Source organism: Podarcis melisellensis (assembly GCF_964234715.1).
Source record: "Podarcis melisellensis genome assembly, chromosome: 3".
NCBI lineage: Eukaryota > Metazoa > Chordata > Lepidosauria > Squamata > Lacertidae > Podarcis > Podarcis melisellensis.
The window spans coordinates 36,974,282-37,001,643 of NC_138530.1; the positions used below are offsets into that span (position 1 = coordinate 36,974,282).

At 41.3% G+C, this 27,362-nt stretch overlaps 1 protein-coding gene and 1 long non-coding RNA gene across 5 annotated transcripts in view; one reads left to right on the forward strand and one right to left on the reverse strand.

Moving 5' to 3' along the window:
- The window catches only part of BTBD9 (BTB domain containing 9), a 153,596-nt gene that overhangs the window by 45,367 nt on the left and 80,867 nt on the right, over nt 1-27,362 (forward strand). The window lies entirely within an intron of this gene.
- LOC309366107 lies at nt 2,477-25,757 on the reverse strand. The gene is made up of 4 exons (XR_014166511.1): nt 25,629-25,757; nt 4,955-5,036; nt 3,212-3,317; nt 2,477-2,622 (listed from the first exon to the last, which is right to left on the reverse strand). It is a non-coding gene; the product is annotated as an uncharacterized lncRNA (long non-coding RNA).

The window sequence follows — 27,362 nt, forward strand, 5'->3', positions numbered from 1 at the left end:
AAAGACAGATGACTGATTCCAGTTGCACATTATCTATCTTTAAATTTGAGAATAAGACATTAATCAGTTACTACAGCCTGCAGCCTGAGCAACAGATTCTTATGAAAGCTTGCTTCTTGGCCTATTTCACCAAGGTAGAATTAATTGTCTGTTTTCTGTATTTAAAATACCTTGTAGTAACAACTCCTTCCTTATCATTTCTCTAAGGGTGTAAACATTGCATACTGTTTTCTCGTGGTTTCATCAAGGATGAATATTCTTCATTAAGTTACATAATTATCTCTCAAATATCAAACTTTATACTAATTTAGAATTAATTCTGAAGGCACCGCGTTATGCTGAAGTTTATTTCTGTGCTGCCTTTCCGCCAAAAACAACCCCCAAGGCAGCTCATAAAAGATAATGCAAAAGATAACTCAAGCAAAAACATAATATCTTACAACATACAAAAAATTAAAATGAAATCTTAGCATCTCAACAAAAAAGGTCTAAAATGCATTCATATTATTGCCGAAAGGCAAAAGGGCAGTTCCCGGAAAGATGTCAGAGAGAGCAGGAGCAGGTGTGTCATAAAGGGTCATAGGCAGGGGAAGTGGGAAAGCTTGCCTCTTATTGGTCCAGTAGTCTCTCTCCTGTAGCAACCCTGTGTTCCTAGTTGCAACTGTAAACCCTACACTGTCATCTGAGAATCTCTTCTTACTTTGGATGTGTCTTCCCCAACCTGGTGCCCTCCAGATATTTTGGACTAACTCCCATCATTCCCAGGCGTCATGCCAATAGTTAGGCATTGTGGGAGTTTTAGTCCAAAACATCTAAAGGTCACCAGCTAGGGAAGGGCTGATGTGGAAGCTGCTGCAGTGCTGCTCCATCCTGTGCCATTAGGGTAATTTGAGAAGCTCCAGGACAGAGCGGAAGAGCTCATGCTGCAGCACTGCTTCATGCCATTGTCTCTTCAGTTTATCGGGGATTGAATTGGTATGGTTACACTGGCTAGGGCCTAGGCTCTTTCCCACATGGCCTGGGGCTGCTTACATAGTTCCAGATGAACTAGAAAGGAGCTAAGTATATATGGCAATTACCAGAACTATGCTTATTATTCCACTTTGCACCTTTTGCAGAGCGCTTACAGCTGTGGTAATTGTTATGTACTGAAGTTCTCACCCTGGGCCAGCAGGGGGATACTGTAGATAGTTATGCAAATGAAGGATTGAAAGTGACGTTCAGTGATTGGATAGTTTTAGAAAGTTGCTACAGTAACGTTGTACTGGAGCTCTATATAAGCAGGCTGACTGAGCCCTTCAGTTCAGTTCTGTTCTGGCCTCTGAATAAACAAGAGCTGTTTGAAGAATCGCTGTGTCGTTGGATATGTTCACCCACAACTTAACACTAATGTTTCTGGGCTGCAGGTAGAGGAGGATGTTTAAATGTCTGACTGTTTTTCCAATCCCTCCTCATTAAAAACAAAAACTTGGAATACCTTTCCACACTATAGTAAATGGACACGCCATAGAACCATAGTATAGAAAGTGATTTAGGCCTAGTGTGGTTTAGTGGTTAGTGATAGAGTAGAACTAGGAAGGCCCAGGTTCAAATGCCTGCTCAGCCATTGGATGACCTTGGGACAGTCACTGTCTTGCTGTCTAACTTGCTTCACAGGATTGTGAGATAAAATGGTGGTGGAAGAACCGTGCATGTTGCTCAGAGCTCCTTGGAGGAATGAGGTGAGATAAATGTGATAAATACAAAAGGTCTGACTTCAATATAAGGCAGATCCCTATGTTCCAAATAGATCTGTGGGGTTGACAGTTTCATTTTTACTCCCTTTCCAAATGATACCCAACATGTTTACCCTTTTTATCCACTTGTAGACCTCATGGATGAAATCAGTTGTCCTGATTTAGGAAATTGAGGGGTAACAGTTCAGTATAGACCTGAGCTCCCTGAAAATGCAAAATGTAGTTGCATAAAGAAACTTCTGGGGTTGAAGAAGAATGGCAGGAAAGCTCGGATGCCTAATTTAATGATCTTGAGTTGTATCCAGTGAAGACGTCCTTTTAGTGAGAGGGTTTTTACCTGTGCAACAGGACCTCCTCTCTTCACCTGTCACCCTAAATCTGCTTTGTAGAGTTGGGGGAGCCTCCAGAACAAATTTTGAGGGGACATGGGAAAGAGGAACTCCTATTGCACAGGCAAAAGTCATTGCATTTAACTGGATGACTTCTTCGGATACCATCCTTTGTAATGATTTTTTAGTCGATTTCAACATCACAGCATATAACATATGGCCTAAGCAATGTATCTGAATAATAATTTTAAAAAATCATCTGCCAGATTATTTTGAATTCAATAATTGTAATCCTTCAAAAAATCAGTTTTTTGTTTAGAAATTTCTACATAGAGCCATCTGAAGACTATTCCTAGATGGGAATGTGGACTGTTCTGACTTTAAACCAAACATAGTGCAGAAAGTCAGAAAACTGCAAACATTTATTTTTGTTTTGCTTGTATCCCTGCTTGATTTGTATTACAAAAACAGATGATATGAGAAGAATATCCACTGCTTTATCCTTTGCCTGGAGGCCTTATCTCTTGACATTTTCAAGGTCAGCTCCACATTTCATACTGTGGGAAAAGAAAAGAAAGGCATATTGGAAACAATTGTTCTCTTTGTTTTATGTTAATTATGCAGCTTCAATAAATGTTGGGATTACATTGAAAATAACAACTGTAGATAAGATTTTGCTACTTGCAAACTGAAAATTAGCAAATGCCTTTCTGTAGATATATATCCCATCCCATCATACAGTCTCAAGGTGGCTTTCATTTAAGTACCCTCTTCTCTTGGGGGGTTGTATCCTCCTGCTCCCCCTTCCCTGAGGTGCCATCATAATCACATGCCCAAAGATACATAATATTATGTAGGGAACAGTGGGGGCTGTCCTTTTTCCAGTATATACGAGCTAAGATGGCTCTTTGTGAATCTCTTGATATATCTGTTGCTGTTGCTGTTTCATGCTGACTTCAGGGTTGAGTGAGAGGTTGATATAAATGCAAATGCAGTGCTATGACTCCAAATGCTGCTAAATATTACTACTAGAGTAGTGGAATTTGTGCAGCTTCCTTAGGACAAGTTGGCAGGGAGATATGTTCCATAATGAAGCACTGCTAAGCTTTGTTGATTGACTCCTAAGGCTATCCGTGAGCAATGTACCTGCATTCTCGGAGGCTTTCAGAAGTTGTCACTAAGCTTCGTTTTCCCTTGTCATTATTGACAAGTCTGTTTGTAACATTTCTTCTAGTCCACAAAGCAGCTTAAACTCAATTAAGAAAGAAAAGGTTTCAAAAGGCCAGAAGAAGAACTGCAGTTCAGTAATAATATTTTCATATCATTAGTTGCCGTATTTGCATTGATGCAGAAAAATCTATTAGAAAGGCTTATTGCTCTTTCCATGTGAAGCCATCATGTGTGCTATAACGTCTGGCTTGACACTTCTTTAACACTATTTTTTCTTAACATTAAGAAGAAATTGTCAGCATTTATGACAGCAAAATGAGGTTGTTTTTGTTCTGTATGGAAATATTTCTACCTATTCTCATTCTCTATGCCCCTTTATGTTATTGGCATTTAACTAGTGGGAGACAGTGACATCGACCCTTTGCTGGTAATTTGGATGATAAAATTGCAAACTGATTCAACACTTCTTTTGACTTCTGCATTTAATAAATAATACAGGACTGTCAAATTCTTGTGATTTAGTCAAGTATATTTTAACAGTTCTTTCTAATGTTGCACAAGGTTTTATGGATTCTTCTTTGTGGGATCTATGTCTCGGCAGTGCTGTTTTCAAAATGCTTTAGCTGGAGAACTGGCACTCAAAAGGGAAGTCTTTCTTTATCTGCATGCTGCTTCCCTAAAATATGGATTTTTCAAATTAAGCGTGTCTTTAAGTGTATCACTTCAGGGAGTGAAACTTAATTTTGCAAATTTCTTTAGAGGGGGCGTCTTAAAATATGTTTTTGGGTATGACGAGTTCAAATCTGCTATCATTTTTTGTGAATTGACAACATTTAGCTTGATAAATCTGTGTTTGATTAAAAAGCATGTAAACTGTTTTTGGAAAACCAAAGAATTTTAATTTTACCTTCTGAAAATGTCAGGCAATACTATAAAAAATTTAGTTCCTCTGCATAAAACATAACCTACTAAGCATACAACATTACCTTGTAATCATAAAACAACATTAGAAAGTAATGACATCTGTTAATAAGAAATTTAAACAAGAAGTTTCATCAAGTCTTGCTTTGATGCGTTCTTGGACATCAGCCGCCAACTTGCTGCTATACCATGTAAGATTTTCAGTGCTGTTTATATGCCAGAAGAACCTAAAACTCATACCATTATACAGTAGTGATACACCATAGAGCAAACACAAAACCATCTTTAAAATGTTACTGTTGTATCTGCATTAGGCTCATTCAGTATGTACTTATATACTAGGCAGACCTGTAGGGCCTCACAGCTGTTCGTGGGGATTTGAGTGCAGCTTAGGGTGCACTTCTGTAAAAGATTAATAGAAGAGGGCAAACTATAGTTCAGGAAAGTCTGCTCTTGCTGCTCTCATTGAGGAACCCTTGATAAGTTTAAGGGTTTTAAGTTTCAATTCCTTGAAACCCGTTTGCTTGCAAGACTTGGATTAGTCCACAAGAACCTAACTTTTAGCCAAGCTGCATGCACAAAAATATAACCCACTGAAGAAGGTTATATTATACAACTAAATTTTGTTTAGTTTTTTTGTTCATTTCTTATTCATCAGCATTACATTTATATATGTTCCAACTTTGCTCTGAGGAGCTCAAGGTGGCATTTATGGTCTCCTTCCCCTCATCTGTTATCCTTACAACAATCCTATGAGGTAGGTTAGACTGGCAGACAGTGACTGGTCCAAGGTCTTACCTGGAGTTTCTTGGCTGATTCAAACCTTGGTCTTTAGGATCAAGTCTTCTTAATATTCCTGTACCTTCCTTTTTTCCACATTCTGGAAAGATGTTGAAGTGCATAAGCTGTGGGAGGGGAATAACCTTTTCCCATGGATCTGGACATTTAAGGAATCCATTGTTAACAGTCCTGTGTGGAACCTTTAAGGTTAACCAATTCAGGCTGCAATCCTGAACATACTTAACAGGGAGAAGTCTCCACGGAATGTACAGTTTCTTTGGCATGAAACCCACATTAGAAATTGTGACAGCAGGGGCCGCTTCTGAAACAAAATAGCACACTTTTGTAGTTTAGTTAGGTGTTGTTTGTAAAACTGCAATGCTTACATGTCCACAGTACAGAGGAGGTTGGAGAGAAAGCCAGAATAACTTGGCCACACCTCTGTGACCTCGGAGCTGTGGCAGGTCTAGTGGGCACCAGTAACTACAGCCTGCAAGGCGCAGATCCCACAGTGAAAAACCTATGAAGCCTTACAATTTCAGAAGGTCATCTGAAGAACATAGCCAGCAGATTGCCTCATAAAATTTGGTGTGTAGTAGTGCAGTTTGCAATGGAGAATTACATCCCATTCTATACATTTGTCCAGGAATTGTGGATCAAGTGAGTTTGGACCCAGTGAATTTCTTGAGCATTGTTAGTGGGAAATAAAATAAATAGCTATTGTCATAAAAACCACAAACCCTTCAATGCTGAAACAAAGCTTTTAAAAAGACGGAATTTAATGGAAGAAATTGTGGAAAATGTCCCCCCCCCAATTTACAGCTTTATTCATTGCATATTAAAGAAAAAGGAGTGAATCATATAATTAAATGTGACTTTACTGCTACCTAGTGACATTTTTGTTAGATTGTTTGAGGTGGGAACTTTTCAGGCAAAATGCCCTCCCTTTAAAAGGTGAAATAAATGAGTGACAATTATTTGTTTATAGTTTGATGGCCAGGTAGACTTCAATCTAACCCTGTATTCATTGCACAGATTCATGTTGTTCATAAATGAAATATTAGGGACCACTTCAAAATTACATGCAATTCAGCAACATGGAAGATATCCAATTGTAGCACCCTGTATGTGCAAATGGGAGTTCCTCTTCTTCTCTTCTGCCTTCTGCCTTCAGTCCCGCCCCTAAATCTACTTTGGAGGGTTGCTGGGGGAGGGGCATTGTAGGGGAAAGGAGTGAAAGAGGAAAGTTTTGTCATTGGACCTCTGCTCATAGTACAAAAACTGAAAGAGAATTACTTTGTTTCTCAGTTTAAATTAAACCATATAAACTGCAAATTCCCTTTTGTTATAGCTGCACAAGAAAATAGGATAGTGGGTTGGATGTAGGTAAATTTTATCAAATTTGAGCAAATGTTGACCTTTATAAATGTGAATACAATACATTTGGTGTCAAAAAATACACATGTGGATGATGACTTATGATACAAGCAGTCTGCAGAGCTTAAAAGAATGTGGAAATGGGGTACCACTGACAATACCTCCTGGAATAAGCTCCAAGATAATTCTCCTATACAGTACAGTAAGCCCACAACATAACTTGTGCACATTCAGCTTCATGCTCTTGATGGATTCAGGAAAGAAAAACAACCCAAGGGAACGTCTAAATAACACTATATAAAAGCGGTCTGCTCAACAAGGTGAAAGTTGTGAGAACATATGGACTGAAAAAGGTGGAAAACTTTTGTTAAATCCAATACACCTTGGCATCTGCTCTGATGGTTTTGTGGGCAAGTAATTAAATTCCCTTAATTTGTAGCCAGATCATGTAGTAAGTGAAGGTTACTCAGTGCCACTTCATCATATGCAAACTCTAAAATGCTGTGGAAAGTAATAAGGTGACTCATCAGTGAAATATGCTAGATATGTTTTCCTTCACTAATTGGGCTACAAGGACTAATAACACCCATGGTACACCTTGGTTCATCCAAGTAAAGTCCCATCTGGTAGATGGGAGAATGTGCTGGGAACTTGGCCATTTGTACTGTGTCTATATTGTTTCCTAGCTCATTCAATATATATTTTTGCATTTCCACTTTGAAACATTGGTTTTTCCCACAGGATGGGTTCTCTTATGTACATCAATAGCCACTATTGTAGCACGTAGCACCAAGCACCTATTCATTAATTATGTAGCCCCTGAGATTGTATTTAGGGTGAGCTCAGAAGAGTTTCTTCATTCCTTCCTGCATCTTTCTTGTGAGTGGCAGAAGTTGATGTGAACACAGGTGTGCAAAATAAAACTAGTCGGTCCAACTCAGTTGTTAATTTTTACCCACATTGGACAAGCTATGGAGGAGCACAGGGGAGTGTGTGATAGATTAAGCAGTGTTTCCCAACCTTGGGCCTCCAGCTGCTTTTGAACTACAATTCCCATCATCCCTGACCACTGGTCTTGCTAGCTAGGGATGGTGGGAGTTTGTAGTCCAAAAACAGCTGGAGGCCCAAGGTTGGGAAACACTGGATTAAGGCCCATCCACAGTCTCAGGCCAGGCACAATCCCAGGGATCAAGTAGTAAATGACCAACCCCCATTAGCTTAAGATATAATAGTCTTCTCTTCACCAATTCCCATTAATCATTTTAAGATAGCAGTAGAAAAACTCAAACAGTACCATACTTAGGCAAAAGCCCAGATTGAAAGCAAGTCTTGACAACAAACTAGAGTTGTGGTAGTGGAAGGTGTAACCTGCCTAAAAATTGCTTCCAGAAGGAAGAAAAGTTTTTCAGCTGTTTAGACATTTTTATTTTCTTCATGAACAATTGCTATAGATCTCCATGTTGGGCTTACAGATTTGTTCCAGGCCATGTTTTTAAAGAGTTACATACAGTGAGTGGTGCTGCCCTCTTAGTTGATGTTTTGTGTAAGAATGTACTATGAAATGCATAGAAAATGTTCAATAGTAAAAAGTGTTCAGGTATGTCCTTAAGATTTCTCTTGAGAATTTGTTAGGCACATAGAGGTGAAGAAAATGCAGCAGGCTTTGTTGAAATATTATCTCTTGTTTCCCCATAAAGCATAACTTGTGAAAGAATGGAAGGGAAACTGTGTATCACTGACAGGTTCATTGCAGCCTCTTCTCTGGTAATTTACATAAAATCTTCTTCATAACTTTTTTTGAGCTTTAAATCAAATGCAAAGGAGAATAAGACGGTGGGAATGTTGACAAGCAGAACCTGTCCACATTTTCCAAAACTTCTGAAATATTGAATATCTCAATTTCTGATGAATTCAGTCTAGACGGTCTCTCATTTTAGCTCAGTCAGCTTGGCTTGTCAGCTTGTAAACTCTGATAAAGGAGAAGAACTCATCATTACTTCCTGCAGAAATAGCTAGCTGGAAACAAAAATATTTTTTTTCCTGCTGAGGATTGTTGGAGGGGCTAGAATCCCTTTCACTTAACTATAAAACTTCTTGGAACTGGAGACTGTGTATCTTCTCCATAATGAGCCTTCCTCGAGGTGCTAGGACTAATGAAATTCAGTACGGCAGCATGGCAGCTGAAAACAGAATCCCCACCCCCACCAGAGAATACTTTTTCTGTCACTGGAAGGTATTTTTATTTGGAAAGGGAGAGAAGTAGTAAGGGGGCTGCCTTTCCCCTTTTCTAGCTCTGGAGGCAGAAGGGAGTAGCATGAGCCCCAGGCTTGCTATGGCTCATCTTTATAACATTAGGCAGGCATGAGTTTGAAAGCATTTGCTTCCATATTAGTTTAGCTTTTGACATCCAAACCTAGACAAAGTATGACTAACCTGAAATATGCTTTGTTAAAACTCCCCTCCCTGTTTGGTGTCATCTGCAAATTTGATGACCATCCCCTCAATTCCTCCATCGAAGTTTTATAAAGACGTTGAACAACAACAGGCCCAGGACAGAACCCTGTGGCATCTCACTTGTCACTTTTTTCCAGATGTTGAGAAATCATTAGTGAGACTCTTTGGGTTCAGCCAGTCAACCAGCTGCAAATCTACCTAACAGCTAAGATTAAACTATATAATTTGTAAGATTCAACTACATAACTAAGATTAAACTATATAACTAGCCTGCCAGAGGTGAACCCTTGTTGGTGTAAAGTGCTTTCTAATTTATTGTTTTACCCAAATTTGCTCTTCAGAAATGATCTGTGGCTTTGTCAGAGTCCTATTACATGCTTCCCCGCTAAACAAATGCAACCCATATTTCTTAAACAGGAATTTGCAGGTGTCACATGTCAAGTTATGGTGAATGAGAAGATTAAATACATAATTAATTCTATTAGCGGAAAGCACCTCTTTTTCATTTTAGTATAGTTACTGAATAATTTATATGCATTGCTTGTTATAACTTGCTTATTAATATTTTTGTGGAAGGTTGATCTGTGGAGCTCTAGAGTGGATTTGGTCTTCAATGAGACCTGGATAGGGCTGGTTTCTGACCAAATGGTTTGCATAGCAGGCTGGTTATAAGTCATTGCTGATGGGCTTTCATTTAACACTGATATTCCATCTGTTATGGATGAAGGAAAGCTCTCCTCTTCCTAGCTCCTCCGTACCCAGAAATATTCTGCTCCTAGCTTTGGTTTAGGTGGGGACAAGTGCAATATCTATAAATGGTTCTACTGCAAATCTTATTTTTGCCTGCCTCATGCCATCCTTCAAGTTCTGCATTGATTCTGGTTATAGAACTGTAACTCACCATAGACATGAATAATTTTATCCACTAGAGTTTTTCCCATGAGTCACTTACACCTCCAATGTCAAGGAGTGAGTGGGGAGAAGTGTAACCAGTTAGCTCAATCAATACATGAGAGTTCAAGTACTGGAACTTAAGCATATTTTGCTATCTGTTTTGTTTTTTACATTGTGTCACTTGTACTCATCCTTGCAAACTCTCTCTTACATGAAAATGGAGACTTGGGATATAAATATTATATAAATGTCTGAGTAAGACTTCTGGGGGAGTGCCTTTTGAACTATTTTCTAGGACTGTGCGGATGTCCCCCTTCCCACATAGGGCTTTTTGTACTTCAGATTTGCTGCCCTGTAGTCAGTGGCAAAGTTGCATGCTCTGGCACCGGGGGCAGAGAGCAGGCGGGGGCATGGCTGCCGTATGTCCTGGGAGGGGGGCATGGCACGTTGCCTGCGGGGGCGTGGTGCCCAGTGCAGTGGAGGTATGCACAACACATGTTGGGGGTGCGGCCACGATGGTACCGCCCTCCCTGATGGTGCTGGGGGCGGTGCACTCCCCCCGCCCCCCTGTTCCTCAGCCAGTGCCTCCAGTTTCAAGTTTGAAATTTTCTAAACTTTATTTTGGGTTTGCTGGATCCCCAGAAGTTTTCACTTTATATCTGTTTCCCCTACCCTCCTTAGAGCTTCTTAGTGTGAGTTAATTGAAACAGCACACAAGAAGAAGTTTTTTGATCACTTAAAGAGTTCACATGACATTATTATTTAAGCCAGGGGTGTGGAATCTTATTTATGTTGAAGGCCTCATTCTCTCAGGCGCAGTCTGTCAGCAGCCACATGCTGGTAGTGGATGGGAGCAGAGCCAAGCGTGGCACTTAGCATTTTCTATTTCTCTTTTTCTCTCCTGCGCTTGCACATGCACACACAGAGCAGAGAAGGGTATGATTACCAGGAGTGGCAGAGGAGGGGGAGCAAGAGTGAGTCCACAGTGTCTAAAGGACCAGAGTCCCCATCTTTGATCTAAGGAATATAGATATGGACATCTGTGCATAGGCAATCTGTAAAGGGGAGGGAAAAGATGTGCAGGACTATGAACAAAGTCCCACAATCTTTTGAGAAGAATGCTGACTTGCTAACACACGCTCAGACAAAGATTAGGTAATTCAGATCCCAAAAATCTGTGAAGGAATCCAAAGGGAGATAGTTTCATAAACATTTCTAATATCCTCCCATAACTTTGCCTTCTACACAAAGCTATGAACAATTGAATGCACAGAGAGTGCAATACTTTTCCCGACTTAGCAGTTGGTTGTTCTCTGTCCCTTGGTGGTTTTGCATACTGAGAAGAAGCTGCTGTTCACGTTTTATAGATCAAACAGCAGGTCAAAATATAACTAATGCTATTAATATTTTTCAGACTACTTCCAAAGGGACAGCATAATAAAAAGTTACTTGATTCAGAGGACCTGTTAGCAAGAAAACAGTGTGTATACATTAATAAATCCACCTCTGAATCAGCACAGCATAACTCAGAATAGCAGTGAGATGGTGGTACGGACTGTTCATCAGTATAGGTGTCTGCTAGTAGTTTCTATGCTTAATGTTTGTACAACTAAGCATTGCATATTGGAGGCTTCCAGGATGTTTTCAGACATCCTGATAAAAGGCAACAACTCCTTTAACTGATACTAATAAACTCATTTTTAAAAAGTTTATCTGGCTATGATCAAAGCAAAAAGCAAGTATTAGGTCCTCTGCATGGAGGAAGAGAAGAAACGCTATTGGGTGACAGAAAGAAAGCGGAAGTGCTCAACACCTACTTTGCTTCTGTCTTCACCCAAAAGGAAAGCAGTGTCCAACCTGGTGATAACAGAATAAACAATGCAAGGAGGGAGCTGCAGCCCCAGATAGGAATAGGGGTGGTCAGGGAACCACTAGCTACTTTAAGTGAATTCATATCTCCAGGGCCTGGTGAACTGTACCCAAGGTTACTAAAGGAGTTTGTGGATGTAATCTCAAGAGCCTGTTTATAATCTTTGAAGATTCTTGGAGAACAGGTGAGGACCCTGCAGACTAGAGGTGAAAAAATGCCCCCATCTTCAAAAACCAAAAAACAAGACCCAGATAACTACCGACTGGTCAACTTGATGTGGATACCAGAAAAGGTACAAGAACAGATAGTTAAATGGCCAGTCTGTGAGCGCTTAGAAAAGATTGCTGTGATCCAGCATGGACCCAGCATGAGTTTCATCATGCCAGACGAACCTCATTTTTTTTTTTTGATGGAGTTACAAGCTTGGTGGATCAGGGGAATACTGTTGGTGCAGTGTAACTTGATTTCAGTATGGCTTTTGACATAGTCCCACATGACATTCTTGCCGAGAAGCTGGTAAAACGTGGGCTGGACGAGGTAACTGTTAGGTGGATTTGTAGCTGGCTGGCTGACCAAACCCAAAGAGTGCTCACTAATGGTTCCTCATAATCCTGGAAAACAATGACAAGTGGGTGCCACAGAATTCCAACTAAACACCAGGAAGAATTTTCTGATGGTCAGAGCTGTTTGACAGTAGAATGGACTCCTTTGGAAGGTGGTGGACTCTCCTTCATTGGAGGTTTTTAAGCAGAGGTTGGATGACCATCTGTCATGGATGTTTTCGTTGAGATTCCTGCATAGCAGGGAGATAGACTAGATGACCCTCAGGTTCCCATCCAACTCTACAATTCTATGATTGAGAACTCCCTTAAGGCCTAATTCTGTCACCGATCCAGTTACTGGCATTAGCTGAGCTTAGGTGAAAGGTTGTTAATATTCTCCCAAATTCTGCAGCATTTAATTAATGGGACTTATTTCCCCAGTTTGTTAAAGTATTAACTGAAGTTCTTCAGAATAACTCAGTTCTGCTATTTACTACATGTATTGATTAGCTTTTATTTAAAGACTGTTGGTTTATAGTATTTTAATCTTGTTGCTCACATTTATTCGTCTGAGTAAATGGGATTTCTGCAAAGACAGTAAGTAATGGCTCTGTTCTTTTAAAACGTGAAATAGATTGCAGAAAATTGAGGCCTTTTGGTGCATTATGGGTTAGGTGAGAGAATAAGTGAACAGAATGGAAATAGAAAATGTTGCTATGTGGTAGTTCAATTCCTTAACTTCAGTGAAATGTAGGCTAAACAATTTTAGAAGCATAGCAAAACCGTCGTCAAAATAGGAAGACCAGTAATTCAAATGATTATAATCCTTTAATTGTAATAGTGCCTATTAAGTCTTGATATATTTAATTGTCTATTTAAGTGTCTTTATATTTAATTTTAGCTTTCACTCAAATATAATTGTGATATGCAAATTAGAGGGAAAGAAATTAATAACATTGATTCAGTTCAGCTTGAGTAGAATTGACAATTACTGAGAGAATTTCACCTTGCTAGAGTCTGGCACAAACCAAGCTGAACACAATCATGAACGATACTGACATACTCGAAACATTCACCTGAACACACAAAGGGTTAAACAGGGATTGCACAAGGTTGCACACACAATTCCCTATCCACAAGGAAAGCAGAGTTGAAGATGTTCCTGATGTTTGCTAGGGAAAAGGGGGAGCCAAGTTGTGGGGTGTATATGTATTGTGTGCATGCACATAATGGACCTTTTCTATTGGAGGAAGACTAGACAGATCTTGCAAAACATACATAGGCCTATTTAGTTGTTGCTTTCTGAGGCAAGATTTCACCCCTTAAATTGTATTAGGCCTTGCATCCCCCATGCCGTACTGTGCAGAGAAAATAATGAACAGTTGTGAATTGCAGTTATTGTAGAATTTATCTAATCCCTCAGTCTGTTCCTGGATTGAAAGAAGATGTTTGTTTGCAGATTTTTAGAAATCTTTTATTTGAATAAACTTTGTACACCATAATGATTCACTGGTTTACTCCATTTGATGAATGATGGGTTCTAGCACCCATGGTTATTACTGGGTTCAGATTTACTCCTTGAAAGTAACAAGTGAACAAAGCATTACTTTTGTAGCCTTGCAAGCAAAATGGAGAAATAGAACCCGTCAGTTAGACAGGCGGGGGATAAGAAATGAGCTTCAGGCTTGCTTTCTTCAACTTAATCAAAACATAAGCCTTATTCACACCTTTTCAAGGATATGTAGACTTAACGTACGGAGGGGAAGGCAGAACTGGCCGCTCGCCCTTTCCAGATTCAAAGGAAGCTGAGAATGGGACTGCTCTGGGTGTCCAGTTATATGAATGTAAACCCGACAATGTAATCCAGAGCCCTAGCAAAGGTGTGGTCAATCTTACTCTCACCTTCAAAAGTTGATTCTGTGACCATAAAGATTGTGAGACTAGAGCTGTAATTTGACATAATGTTAATATCTGACAAATCAGTTTGTGCAAACCAAGCCAGAATTGCTGCTTCCCTGCTCCCACCCCCCACCCCATGTCAGGAAGTGAGAAAATTAGAATATATGAAAAGATGAGGAAGCGCGCAAGCATGAGAGTCATTTCTTATGCTCCAAATCATGCTTTGGCAGTTTTTCTGAATTGACCCGGTCTCTTGATTTTTGATAACAAAAGTAAGGAAACTATTAGTGTGTATTACACCCCCACTTATTTTTGGATGCTTCTACATCCTCTTGATTGCCCCTCTTCCTATAATGTTTATACCCAGATCAATGGCACCAGGTACAAGGAAGCAGAAAAGCAATTTTATGAAGCAGCTGTGACATAATTATAAGATTTGTTTCCTACTCAGAAGCTATTGCTGTCAAGGGAACCATATTTAACTTTTAAATAAGACTCGTTCATCCTTTTGAAGATGAATGCAATGTGTTAGTGAAAGGTTGATACAGCTTCTTTTTAAAGGCACCTGTTAATGCATTTACCTTGCTAGCATTTTCAGAGTGAAGGACCTGAGGATAGTTTCTAGATTGGTTGTCAGCTTATACCTGACAAGAGATGCCTACACACAATTCTATGTAGGTGTGTGTGCTTGTGGGAGAGAGGTGGGGGGAAGGTAGGTGGATCAAAATTCTTTGCTTTTGCTTCTGTTTTGTTTCTTTTGGTGTCCTCTACCCTGGGTCACTGAAGGGATTGTACACACATGAAGGTGACTGCTGGCTGCTGAAGGATCCTGTGTGAGAAACAGGGATGGGAAGATCTCCCAGCGTGAGAGGCTGGGAGAAGAAAGGGAAGGTCCCATGTGAGAACTGGGAGGGTCCACCCCCTTCTCTGTGAGACGAGGACTGGGATCTACCTTTGAGAGAGTGCTCTGTGTTTTCTTTTTCTTTCTTTCTCTGTTTTTGTTTTGATTTCTTTCTCTGTTTTTGTTTCTTATATCTTACTATATTACAAAAAGCCTTAATAAAATATTATTGGGGGGGTGTTTCTGTGTCAGGTGTGGGCAGGTGTGGGGGACTCCCTGGTCCTGAATGGGGTAACTCCCTCTGAAGCACCAGGTGCACAGCCTGGGAGTCATTTTGGACTCACAGCTGTCCACAGAGTCAGGTTAATTCTGTTTCCAGGGCAGCTGTCTACCAGCTCCATCTGGTACGCAGGCTGAGACCCTACCTGCCCGCGGACTGTCTTGCCAGAGTGGTGCATGCTCTAGTTATCTCCCACTTGGACTACTGTAAGTCACTCTACATGAGGCTGCCTTTGAAGGTGAACTCGGAAACTATAATTAATTCAGAATGCAGCAGCTAGACTGATATCTGGGAGTGGCCACCAAGACCATATAACACTGATCCTGAAAGACATAACATTGACTCCCCATATATTTCCAAGCACAATTCAAAGTGTTGGTGCTGACCTTTAAAGGCCCTGTATACCTGAAAGAGCGTCTCCACCCCCATCATTCAGCCCGAACACTGAGATTTAGCACTGAGGGCCTTCTGGCAGTTCCCACACTACAGGCGAAGCTACAGGGAACCTGGCAGAGGGGCTTCTCGGTAGTGGCACCCACCCTGTGGAACTCCCTCCCATCACATGTTAAAGAGATGAGTAATTATACAATATTTAGGAAACATCTGAAGGCAGCCCTGTATAAGGAAGCTTTTTAAGGTTTAATGTTTTACTATATTTTTATATATGCTGGAAGCCGCCCAGAGTGGCTGGGGTAACCCAGTCAGATGGGCGGGGTACAATTTATTATTATTTATTATTATTATTATTATTATTTTATTGACTTCCAGGAACACCATAAAGCTCAACATTTTGTTTGACCCTCTGTATCCTCTAAATGCAGCAATTTGAGAAACTGAAGATTGAAAGTCACTGGCTATAGACTGGCAGTTAAAAGCATTAAAAAAACACACCAAACAAACACTGGATTTTATGTTCAGTCAGTTCATATACATTCTTGATCTCAGAAGCTAAAGCTATTTACCATTTTCTGCTGCCACTTTATACGTTTATAATATGAAGGAGGCATTATGAAATGGGAAAAAGGAAAAGCATTTTTATATTGCTAAATATTTTAAAATATGTTTTTTTCTTCTCTCATTTTCTTTCTGTTCATCCAATATAGCCTTGGAGAGATCTGTGAGGCACATTTCATAATGTTTTGTTACATTCCAAGCATAAGTTTTAGGGGGGAGGGGGGGACGAAGAAGCACTGAAAGGTTTTATGGGTGCCATTTTCAGGCTTGTTTTCAGACATTATCTGCAGTTGTTTGCCCTCTAGAAATAGTACAGAGCTAAGCATTCACAATTCTTGCAGACTTCAGAACTTTGAATAGCTTTGTTTTATAGATATATATAATATCAGCTCATTTGGTAAGAAACCTGTTCTGTTGATGCCAGCTTCTCTTACAGACAGGAATAAGAAAACAAAATCACAGAAAGGTTCACCACTCAACTCAGTTATAGGTCTATAAAGGGTGGGATAGAAGTATAATGTTCAGTTTTCCCTTCCCTGAAAGTGTGAAATAGAAAGTGGACTATGTTTATTTCTCCATAAAGCCGTACCTTTTCTTTAAAATGTATATGCATGCTAAACTAGAACAGCAGGACTTTCACATCACAGTTTCCCACCATTGATTTTCTCTGTGGCGCTTTCTTTAACTTTTGATCTTCTGTACCTTCTCTACTTTCTTCCCTTTGGTGTTCTTCTCCTGTTCCTGCCCTCCGCTTATCCCTTTTTACCCTCTGTCCCTCATTAGCTTGCTCAGTATACTGAAGTACCTGGAATGAAGTGTCCGGATCCAAAGATTCTTTCTTAGGAATAACTGAGCTAATTGGGATTTTCCCCCATTGTTCCTGCAAAATGAAATGTGAGAAAAACAAGTGGTTTTTGAAGAAATGGAAGCGGGAAGAAGGGTCTGCAGATAGAATTCAGAATATAAAGTATGAAATACTCTTTACTTTGACCAGGTTTTTTTTCTTTAAGCCTCAAACATGATTAATAGTTTTTGGGGATTCTGAGCAGGCGCTTGATCGATCAGCTGCTTGTTAATGAGGGGAAAGTGAGTTAAGAGGGAATGCAGTCCACCTACCTGTGCAACAACCACCTGCCTATTTTATATTCTTGTTTCCCTCTAATGAAGGAACCAATTGGTTTAGAGTGATCAATGCTGACCTATTAGGATCAGACACTGTTCTGGCATTGCTAAGGCAATTACACAGAGTTGCTGGCTTCTTTTTTTTAAAAAAAAAAAGTTTGTGTAAAAAGGCCAGAGACTTTGAAATGAATAAAAACTACATTCTTGTAAGGGAAACAAATATTCTGGTTGGAATGAACTGTTTGTTTCTTTCTATACACAAAATCAGAAATCAAGGTCAGCATCATTTGTAGCTTCTTCGTTCTGTCTCTGGGATGTTCTAGGGTTGTATCCAACTAAGTCATTGTGTGAGCAAAATGATTTCCATGAGCAGAATGGAACTTTCCCCTCACTCTCCTCTCTCTGTCACCCCAAATCTACTCTTGACTCCCTCTCCCCAACTCTCTGGAGTTTATTTGGAGGGTTATTCTGTAGGGGCACTGAATGGGATGTTTTGTTGTACTTGTGTAAGTTGTTCTGCTAGAGCAATTACTTAGTATATGGGATTTTCCACGCACATTGTATTTTTTACAGAAATACTTAACTGCATTTTAAACGTCTTGCTGTAGCTCTTTATTTCTTTCATCAAACGGGCTTGAATGGGATAGCCTGTGAGTCTCCTTCAACTCTATGATCAGTAATCTTTTGGAATGAAATAATGTAATAGGTAATGTGTACAGTTTGCTGCTAAGGTTTGTCTTAGGTAATTGAATATAATGTGTAGAATCTCTACATTGTTTGCCCATTTGTTGATCTGAACAAGGGACAGGTTTAAATTTGGAATTTCCAATGTGGAATAAAAGTAAAAATACTAGGATGACTATAAAATATGTATGACACAGATAAATTGTTCTGATATGTTGATGAAGGTGAAGTTCAGGCTCCTAATTTGAATTGGCTGCCAGATAAGATTCCTGTAAAGGTTGCTTTATCTCAGTGTTTTGGGATCATCTCTGGGGTAACAGTCAAAACGTGGTGTAAACAAATAAGGATCTTAAGGAAAATATGCAGACATGGCAACAATTTTAATTCTACTTATGCAATTTATTTAAGAAGCAGAGTAGCACTAAATGATGATAACCATCAGAAAACAGATACAGTATAATAAGAATGCTAGGCTATAAGAACTGATATTGTAGAGAAAGTAAGTATCTGAATGAATCAGATTATATACTTTTTCTTTCAAAATTGTCATCGCAAGAGTTTGCCAAGTATTCTGAGTCACTGTCTTTTTTATCAACTTTTTCTGAAATTATCTGGGGGGCATTCCAGTATCTAAAAGCTGCACAGCTTCTGTTTGGACAGACTGAATATATGATTTAAGTAGGATTATTTTTGAACATTTCAAGGTTCAGCAACATTGCAAATCCTAAGGTGAATAAGACTTTTAAAAAATTAAAATTATTGAGACATGACTGCTGCTGTTGGATATTCTGCTGTCCCTCACATGACCCACTGCCACCCTTCCAAATCTCAGGTGGTTGCCTCCCCAGCACCCCTAAGTTAATACACTTCTCATTCACTCCCTTGCACCCCCCTTTCAAATCTGTTTCTGTGTTTGACCCCCAACCCATACGCACATTAGCCTACTACTTTTTACCTTCATCACTTCAATCTGTTCACCATTATTTATCCCAATCAAACAATCGCTCTGGGTAACTTCTCCTCTTCCTAAGCTTTAAGCCAGCTCCAAAGTTACAAACACATCATTTGCATGAGATTCTTTTTTAAAAAATCATTTTTAGCTGCATGTGACATTTTCTTTGTTGCCAGATTGTGCGCAGCAGGACATGAAGAAAATGTCTTGTAAAAGGATCTGAAATGTTTCTCAGTGAAGAAAAGAAGCCTTCCCTGGTTCTTACTAAGAATGTACGCAGTGGTGTTTAAATGGTGTTTAGATGTTCTGTCTCCTAAACATGTTATCGTAACATAATTTATCAACTGGGAACGCTGCTATTTTAAGAACCACATAACTACCTTATTACCTTGTTAAATATCCCATAAGTAAAGATCAGTCTAGCCAGCACTAGACAAATAGCCAGATGTAGCTAGGAAACTCACTATAACAGGGTGTGGTGGAAGTAACCATCTCCTAATGTTTTACTGCAGCATCTGGTAATCCAGCATCAAAAATAAGCCCACAATTGCTATTACCTGTCAAAAATATCCTGAAATAATTGTGTGCCCGAAGGACCCATCTTTAACATGGCTTGGGGAAGAGAATAGAGGGGGTGCTCAAATTTGCAGATGGCACCAAACTGAGTGGGGCTGGTGATTAAAGCCCTGGGTACCTTCAAGGCAACCACTTTTCATACCAGTTTATCCACAGCCTGTGTTCTGCCAGAGAGACTTATATATCCCACTTAGATGTTTTTGCAATTTTTGAAAGCAGTGTATAAATGTATTTAAAAAGGTAAAGGTAAAGGTACCCCTGCCCGTACGGGCCAGTCTTGACAGACTCTGGGGTTGTGCGCCCATCTCACTCAAGAGGCCAGGGGCCAGCGCTGTCCGGAGACACTTCCGGGTCACGTGGCCAGCGTGACATCGCTGCTCTGGCGAGCCAGAGCCGCACACGGAAACGCCGTTTACCTTCCCGCTGGTAAGCGGTCCCTATTTATCTACTTGCACCCGGAGGTGCTTTCGAACTGCTAGGTTGGCAGGCGCTGGGACCGAGCAGCGGGAGCGCACCCCGCCGCAGGGATTCGAACCGCTGACCTTTCGATCGGCAAGTCCTAGGCGCTGAGGCTTTAACCCAATATCTAAAACCTGTGTAGGGACGCAGGTGGCGCTGTGGGTTAAAGCCTCAGCGCCTAGGACTTGCCGATCTAAAGGTTCGCGGTTCGAATCCCTGCGGCGGGGTGCGCTCCTGCTGCTTGGTCCCAGCGCCTGCCAACCTAGCAGTTCGAAAGCACCTCCGGGTGCAAGTAGATAAATAGGGACCGCTTACCAGCGGGAAGGTAAGCGGCGTTTCCGTGTGCGGCTCTGGCTCGCCAGATGCAGCTTTGTCACGCTGGCCACGTGACCCGGAAGTGTCTCCGGACAGCGCTGGCCCCTGGCCTCTTAAGTGAGATGGGCGCACAACCCCAGAGTCTGTCAAGACTGGCCCGTACGGGCAGGGGTACCTTTACCTTTACCTTTAAAAGCTGTGTATAGATATCAGCCAGTGAATTCTTACTGGCAAAATCTTGAATGCAATCCAGTAAAAACCCAGTGATCAACAAACTCCTAATGAATCACATTCTACAGCATCATGTTATACCCTGCAACAATATATACTGACATTTGTAATGAATGTGTGGGTCTTCCTTGATCTTCATATGTCTATAGGTCTGTGAGCTGGCTAGAATAACCTTTGTGGTCCCTATAAGCATTAGGTACAGAAAAGAAGATGTTTCTCAAATGCCTGATCTAGAATGATCAACAGGTCTAACTACATTTTTCAGTTCTCTCTATGTTTTATGCGGTTTCCATATTATAGACAGTTTTCCAAAGCAACTAGTAAAATCCCTGATTTGAAGCCATGCCATCATTTTAGTTTCAATGCTTCATTCCTTCCTAACATGGCCTTGTCAGTTTTAAACTTTAATTAAATTGTTATTCCACATTCCTAACATTTGATTGTATTCAACAAAGTTATACATGGAGTAAACCCACAGAAATTAATGTAACTAAGTTAGCAATGCCACTTAATTTGAATGGGTCTACTCTGATTACAACTAATGTTGGATACGAACCATAAATATGTTGTTTTCCAATAGTATAGCACATTTTAGTGAGTTTTTGGACCCTAAAATATTTCCTAGTATAATCACAAGTAAACTGAATAGCTCTAAGATGAAAATTACAACGTTACTTGTTCATAAATGACCTGGAGTCAGAAGTAATTAGTGAGGTAGTCAAGGACAATATAATCCATTTATGATATTATACATGTGTGTTGTTCAATTTTATATGCCAAAGATTTATGGGAAGTCCAAGTGCACAATTTTTGCTGGATCATTCCTTTCCCATGTGCTTGCAGAAACCCTCAAATATTTTAAAATATTAGTATTGTAAGATTTCACTTCTAAGAAGCTATGCTTATTTTTCTCTCTCTGTAGCATGTTCTACATATATATCAGTTCTTCTTTTAACAATGCTTTCTACCCATTGAACTGCTTTCTGGGTAAAAATTCTGCTTTAGATGCCTAGTTTGCTTGCAAGATGTCTGCTCTGAGCTTTTCCTATCTCATTAGTCATGGCTCCCCCTGCCCCCCCCGGCAGTGATTATGAAGGGTCTATCTTGATGACTCTGACATATAGAGCTAGGATAATTTGGAGGTCTTCTTCAAGCATATATTGCTACTTCTGACAACAGGGGAGATCACATGTAAGCTTTTTCCAGAAACAACATCAATTAGTGAAATGGCACTTGAAACATTTCTAAGTGTTTAAAATTTGCACACTGATGCTATCAAATAGAAATGCTGTTGTTTGATGCCTGGAGATCAAGCAAAAAATGGAAGTTGCTGCCTTTCCCAAGTACTTTTGGTAACAGATGGGCTTGTAGGGACTGAGCTGCATTTATTATGAAGGTTACTAAATGGTTTTTGGTAAATGTTAGAAAGGGTTCCATTAGTGGGGCATTATACTTGAAATTATAATTCAGTTCACTGAGGCTTTATTGCACCTTTGGGTAAAGAGGCTCTGTTTTGTATCACCTAAATTGTGGCCAAGGACAGGCTTGTACCCAGCAGAAGTGTGTGCTTAATTTAAAAATGAGAGATGGTAGCAAAGGACCTAGGCAAGGTCAAAATTATTTAAAATATATATTCTTTGTCTCTTCCACACATTGTGCAATGAAATGAAATAGTTTGGTTAGTTGTCCACTTTCACTTTAGTTTGATAATGGTAGCCTGTGATGTAGAATGCTATAATTTCACTAATTTTCTTCAGGTGAGCAAATCTTTGATAAATTGAAAAACAGGCTTAAGCTTTGCATGACTTAAGAATTAGGTTTCTTATGGAAGGTCATTGGGAAGACGGGTGGGCAGAAGAGTTGAGAGATTATAATAATGCTTTTTACTCTCAAATTGTTATACAAATTTCCAACGTTAAGCGTTATTTTACTGCTTAATGTGAAAATCTGTCATCTTCTTAAACTGTGTTTGTCACAGATAATAAATTTACACAAACAGTTTGGTTGATAGCATCTGAGCTTGGGGAGAATGTGGTTCTATGTTTCAGAGACTATTCAAATGAGTCCCTGGTGAGGAGAAAAGCTGTTCTTGTTAAAAATAACTAGAATTATTTGTTGCAGGTAATGTGAGTTTGTTCCTAATGTGAATTTATGGTTTCCTTTACCACCTTTCTTCCCTTCCATAAAATACAGTAGGATTTAAAAATAACTGACCCTGTGGCTCTATTGAATCTGGTGCATTGTCCACTCCTGATTAATAACCTTTAAAAAATAAATGACATTTGCTGGCTGTGTCCTGTTCTTTGGAGGGCAGCAGTAATTAGCTGTTAGCTAGTGACTATGTTGCATAGTTTACAAAATATAATGCAAGTTAGTAAGCCCTTATACTTGAAAGCAAAGTAAATGATACTGTAGAAAATGTGTATTTTAGTATCCAGGGTATTTTTTGCTGAGAGTGGGAAGCTGGAATTTTTCCCCCATGAGGCAATGAAATTCAAAGCTTTGAAAAGGATTGATTTTATACTATGATATCATGTACATTTTAAGGTTAAAGCTTACTTGACTTCTCTAGGAATGAAGTTTCATATTATATTTAATGGATCTTGGCTCTAGTTCATTCAGTGGATAATGCATGCTACCTCTGGAGTCCACTATTCTTACAAATGCATTTAGTTCTTGTTTCACTCTGTACTTCGGGTAGGTTTTTACCACTTTCTTTTTCCCGCTGATATAAATGGTAAGATGTTGTTCAAGCTTGAAGCAGCAAGTTTCAGAAGAGAAAAAAACTAACATCAGCATTTCAGATCCAGTGTAACTCATTAATACTACACTTCACATTCCAATTAAACATAAGTACTTGAATTTAAGCTTGCTTGGTCCTGTTGGTGCCAGTGAAACAAAACTAGTTTAAAGCCATAGGTTTAGACTTTCGGCTGCATATAAAATTATTTTTATGTTTTCTGTAAACCTTGATTTATTGAATTGTATCCTAAGAACGTGAATGGAAGGACAACTGCCACCACTGATATTCTTCAGGTACCTGCACAAGAATTCACTCAGTACCATAATTGTCAGGATTTTATATTAGTTCTCATGCAATTGGAAGTACATCTTTCAATGTCATTTCACTTTTGCTGTGCCAAGATCTTAATGCAAGATTTAAACAGCTTTTCCATGTATAGGAGATGCCTTCCTCGTGAGGAAATGTGCTTTTGGATCCAGCCCTTGTTAACAGACCTATTCATATCACCTCCTATATGATCTGTTGAGAAGTTTTATGAACACACTAGAAGTTTGTTCAAGCCACCAGAAAATGTCAGACTCATTCAAAGCATATGCACAACAGCAAATAATGTAATATACAGGAGGGGAATACTGGGGGGGGGGGAAGCTGTTTGGGTTTTTTGTTATTATTTTAAACATTCTTTAACTTCTAAACCTCAAATGTCCTTTATAAAAAATGACTGACTGTCTTGACATGCCATGAAGTCCTTTTTAACAAGAAAAATGCTTGTATTAATATTTTGCTTAAGGATTCTCTTTGGATGAAGTTGGCCATGTTTTTATACCGGGGTTCATAGAATCCTAGAATCCTAGAATTGGAAAGGAGTCCAAGGGTCATCTAGTTGAACCCTCTGCAATGCCAAAGGATAGGTAACAACATTATAAAACAATGCAGTTGTCTTTGCTGTCAGTTGAGGCTCAGGTGGCCTCAGTGGCACAGAGCGGGATGGTGGCCCAGGTGTGCTCCTGTCTGGAAAAGGGTAGCCTAAGTGTTTATGCTCTAGTAACCTGTAGATTAGATTACTGCATTGTGTTATACACGGAGCTGCTTCTGAATATGGTTCAGAAACTTCAGCTGGTGCAGAATTAATCAGCCGAGTTGCTCATCAGGGCAAGATGGTTTGAGCAATCCTGGCCCAACTGCACTGGCTGCTGATCAATTTCCAGCCCGAATTCAAAGTGTTGGTTTTGACCTGTAAAGTCTTAAATGACTCAGGACTGCAATACCTCAAGGACCATTTCTTTCCATATTAATCGACCCAGACCCTGCAATCATGATCTGGGGCCCTGCTTCATGTGGCCCCTCCCCAAGTGGTCCAGGGGGTGGAAACTCAAGAATGGGCCTTTTCTGAGGTTTCTGCACCAGGAAGAAACGTTTCTCTTTTCCTAGGCCTTTGACTAATTAAACAATCAAAGGCCTTTTAAACTGTGTGAGAGAGAGGAGGCTGGGGCATAGTTTTTGTTTGTTACTATAGTATGTATTTTTGTGTTTTTATATTGTATATTGTTTGTATATTGTGGTCCTCGGATATAGGGCTGAATGAATGAATGAATGAATGAAGTGCCCAACCTGTTTAGGGTTTTATAGAATACATAGTAATCTTTATAGGAGTTCCCATTAAAAAAAAATGCTTTTACTCTTCATGATTTCCTACACTAGGTGTAAAAGAAAAGAAAAGGAAAAATGAGTTATTTCTGCAACTCAGACACCTTTCAGGCCTTGTTTCTGTCAAATGGCAGACTACTATGCATTACCGCTAGACTCTCAGGAATATTTTGTTATTTTAAACTGGTATGAAAATATTAAAAGATAGCTGAAGAACTGCTATATAAAATGCATATAGCACTCATATTGATGCTATAACTCAGTATGACTACAGTGGTATGTAGCTGCATAAAAGGCTTCTTGGTTGCATTAGAGACCATTCCAAGGTTGAAATTATTTTCCGTTTTCCAGTAGCAGCAAAAATATTGATGGCCAGGTTTTAGAAGAAGAATTATGTTCCCACTATTATAGTTATATAGGATATAGAAGACTTAAGTTACTCAAATTGTCTTTCCTTTAAGGAAAGTTGGGTGGAAAAAAGATTGGAAGATTTGTCCTTTTCAGCTGGGCTTTTTTGTTTTTGTCTTTATCAACCTCAATAACAAGCAAAAGCAACAAGAAGAGATGAACGTGTTTCTGTATCTGTTTAAATAATTAGGATATGAATTATTTCATATTGGTCATCACAAATTTGGTGATACAACACATTACATTTATGTCTTTTATCTCCAACTGCACTCACCTACAGATTAGTAGATAGGATTACGTGGTGCTTCATTGTCTTCGGCAATTTGCTAACTGACTTTTGGAAATTGTCTCTGGGCAGAATTATGCTTAATGGGATTACTTGATTTTTCATCTGAATCACATGAAGAAGGATAGTAGGATGCAATTATAGCTCTTCAGTCTTACCAGTGCTCTGTTTCTTTTTGTGGTTCTCAAAGTGTTCATCGGGACTTCTGTACGAAAAGACCCATAATGAAATTAAATAGTTTAAATTTGGGTCTTCTGTAGCATCCTGCTGATTTTAGCAGTGGGATACCGTATTTTTCGCACCATAGGACGCACTTTTTCCCTCCTAAAAAGCAAGGGAAAATGTGTGTGCGTCCTATGGAGCGAATGCAGGCTTTCGCTGAAGCCTGGAGAGCGAGAGGGGTCGGTGCGCACCGACCCCTCTCGCTCTCCAGGCTTCAGAAAGCTATCCGCTAGGAGTGGGAGACCCAGCTCTCCCACCGCTAGCGGAGCGCTGCATTAATCCCGAAGCTTGGGGCGTGCGGAGCTCAGCGCGCCCCAAGCTTCTGGGTGCCGGCAAGGTCTCCGCTAGCCCTGGGAGAGCCCCGCGACGTCGCACGGCTCTCCCAGGGCTAGCGGACCACTGCGCTAATCCCGAAGCTTGGGGCGTGCGGAGCTCAGCGCGCCCCAAGCTTCTGGGTGCCGGCAAGGTCTCCGCTAGCCCTGGGAGAGCCCCGCGACGTCGCACGGCTCTCCCAGGGCTAGCGGACCACTGCGCTAATCCCGAAGCTTGGGGCGTGCGGAGCTCAGCGCGCCCCAAGCTTCTGGGTGCCGGCAAGGTCTCCGCTAGCCCTGGGAGAGCCCCGCGACGTCGCGCGGCTCTCCCAGGGCTAGCGGACCACTGTGCTAATCCAGAAGCTTGGGGCGTGCGGAGCTCAGCGCGCCCCAAGCTTCTGGGTGCCGGCAAGGTCTCCGCTAGCCCTGGGAGAGCCCCGCGACGTCGCCCGGCTCTCCCAGGGCTAGCGGACCACTGCGCTAATCCAGAAGCTTGGGGCGTGCGGAGCTCAGCGCGCCCCAAGCTTCTGGGTGCCGGCAAGGTCTCCGCTAGCCCTGGGAGAGCCCCGCGACGTCGCGCGGCTCTCCCAGGGCTAGCGGACCACTGCGCTAATCCCGAAGCTTGGGGCGTGCGGAGCTCAGCGCGCCCCAAGCTTCTGGGTGCCGGCAAGGTCTCTGCTAGCCCTGGGAGAGCCCCGCGACGTCGCCCGGCTCTCCCAGGGCTAGCGGACCACTGCGCTAATCCCGAAGCTTGGGGCGTGCGGAGCTCAGCGCGCCCCAAGCTTCTGGGTGCCGGCAAGGTCTCCGCTAGCCCTGGGAGAGCCCCGCGACGTCGCGCGGCTCTCCCAGGGCTAGCGGACCACTGCGCTAATCCAGAAGCTTGGGGCGTGCGGAGCTCAGCGCGCCCCAAGCTTCTGGGTGCCGGCAAGGTCTCCGCTAGCCCTGGGAGAGCCCCGCGACGGCTAGCGGAGACCTTGCTGGCTCCCCAAGCTGCGGATAGCAGCCTGCTTCCCGGAGCATCGGGCGCCCTGAAAGCAGAGCTCCTGGCGCTTCGGGAACACACCCGCAGCGTGGGGACCCTTGCAGGAGCTCCCCGCAAGGCTCCCCACACTGCGGATAGCAGCCTGCCGCCCGGCGGGTGGGGCGCCCTAAAGCAGAGCGCCCCTCACGCCAGGCATACATCCGCAGCGTGGGGAGCCCTGCAGCAGTTCCCCGCAAGGCTCCCCAAGCTGCGGATAGCAGCCTGCCGCCCGGCGGGTGGGGCGCCCTGAAGCAGAGCGCCCCTCGCGCCGGGCAGACATCTGCAGCGTGCAGAGCCCTGCAGCAGTTCCTCACAGGGCTCCCCACGCTGCGGATAGC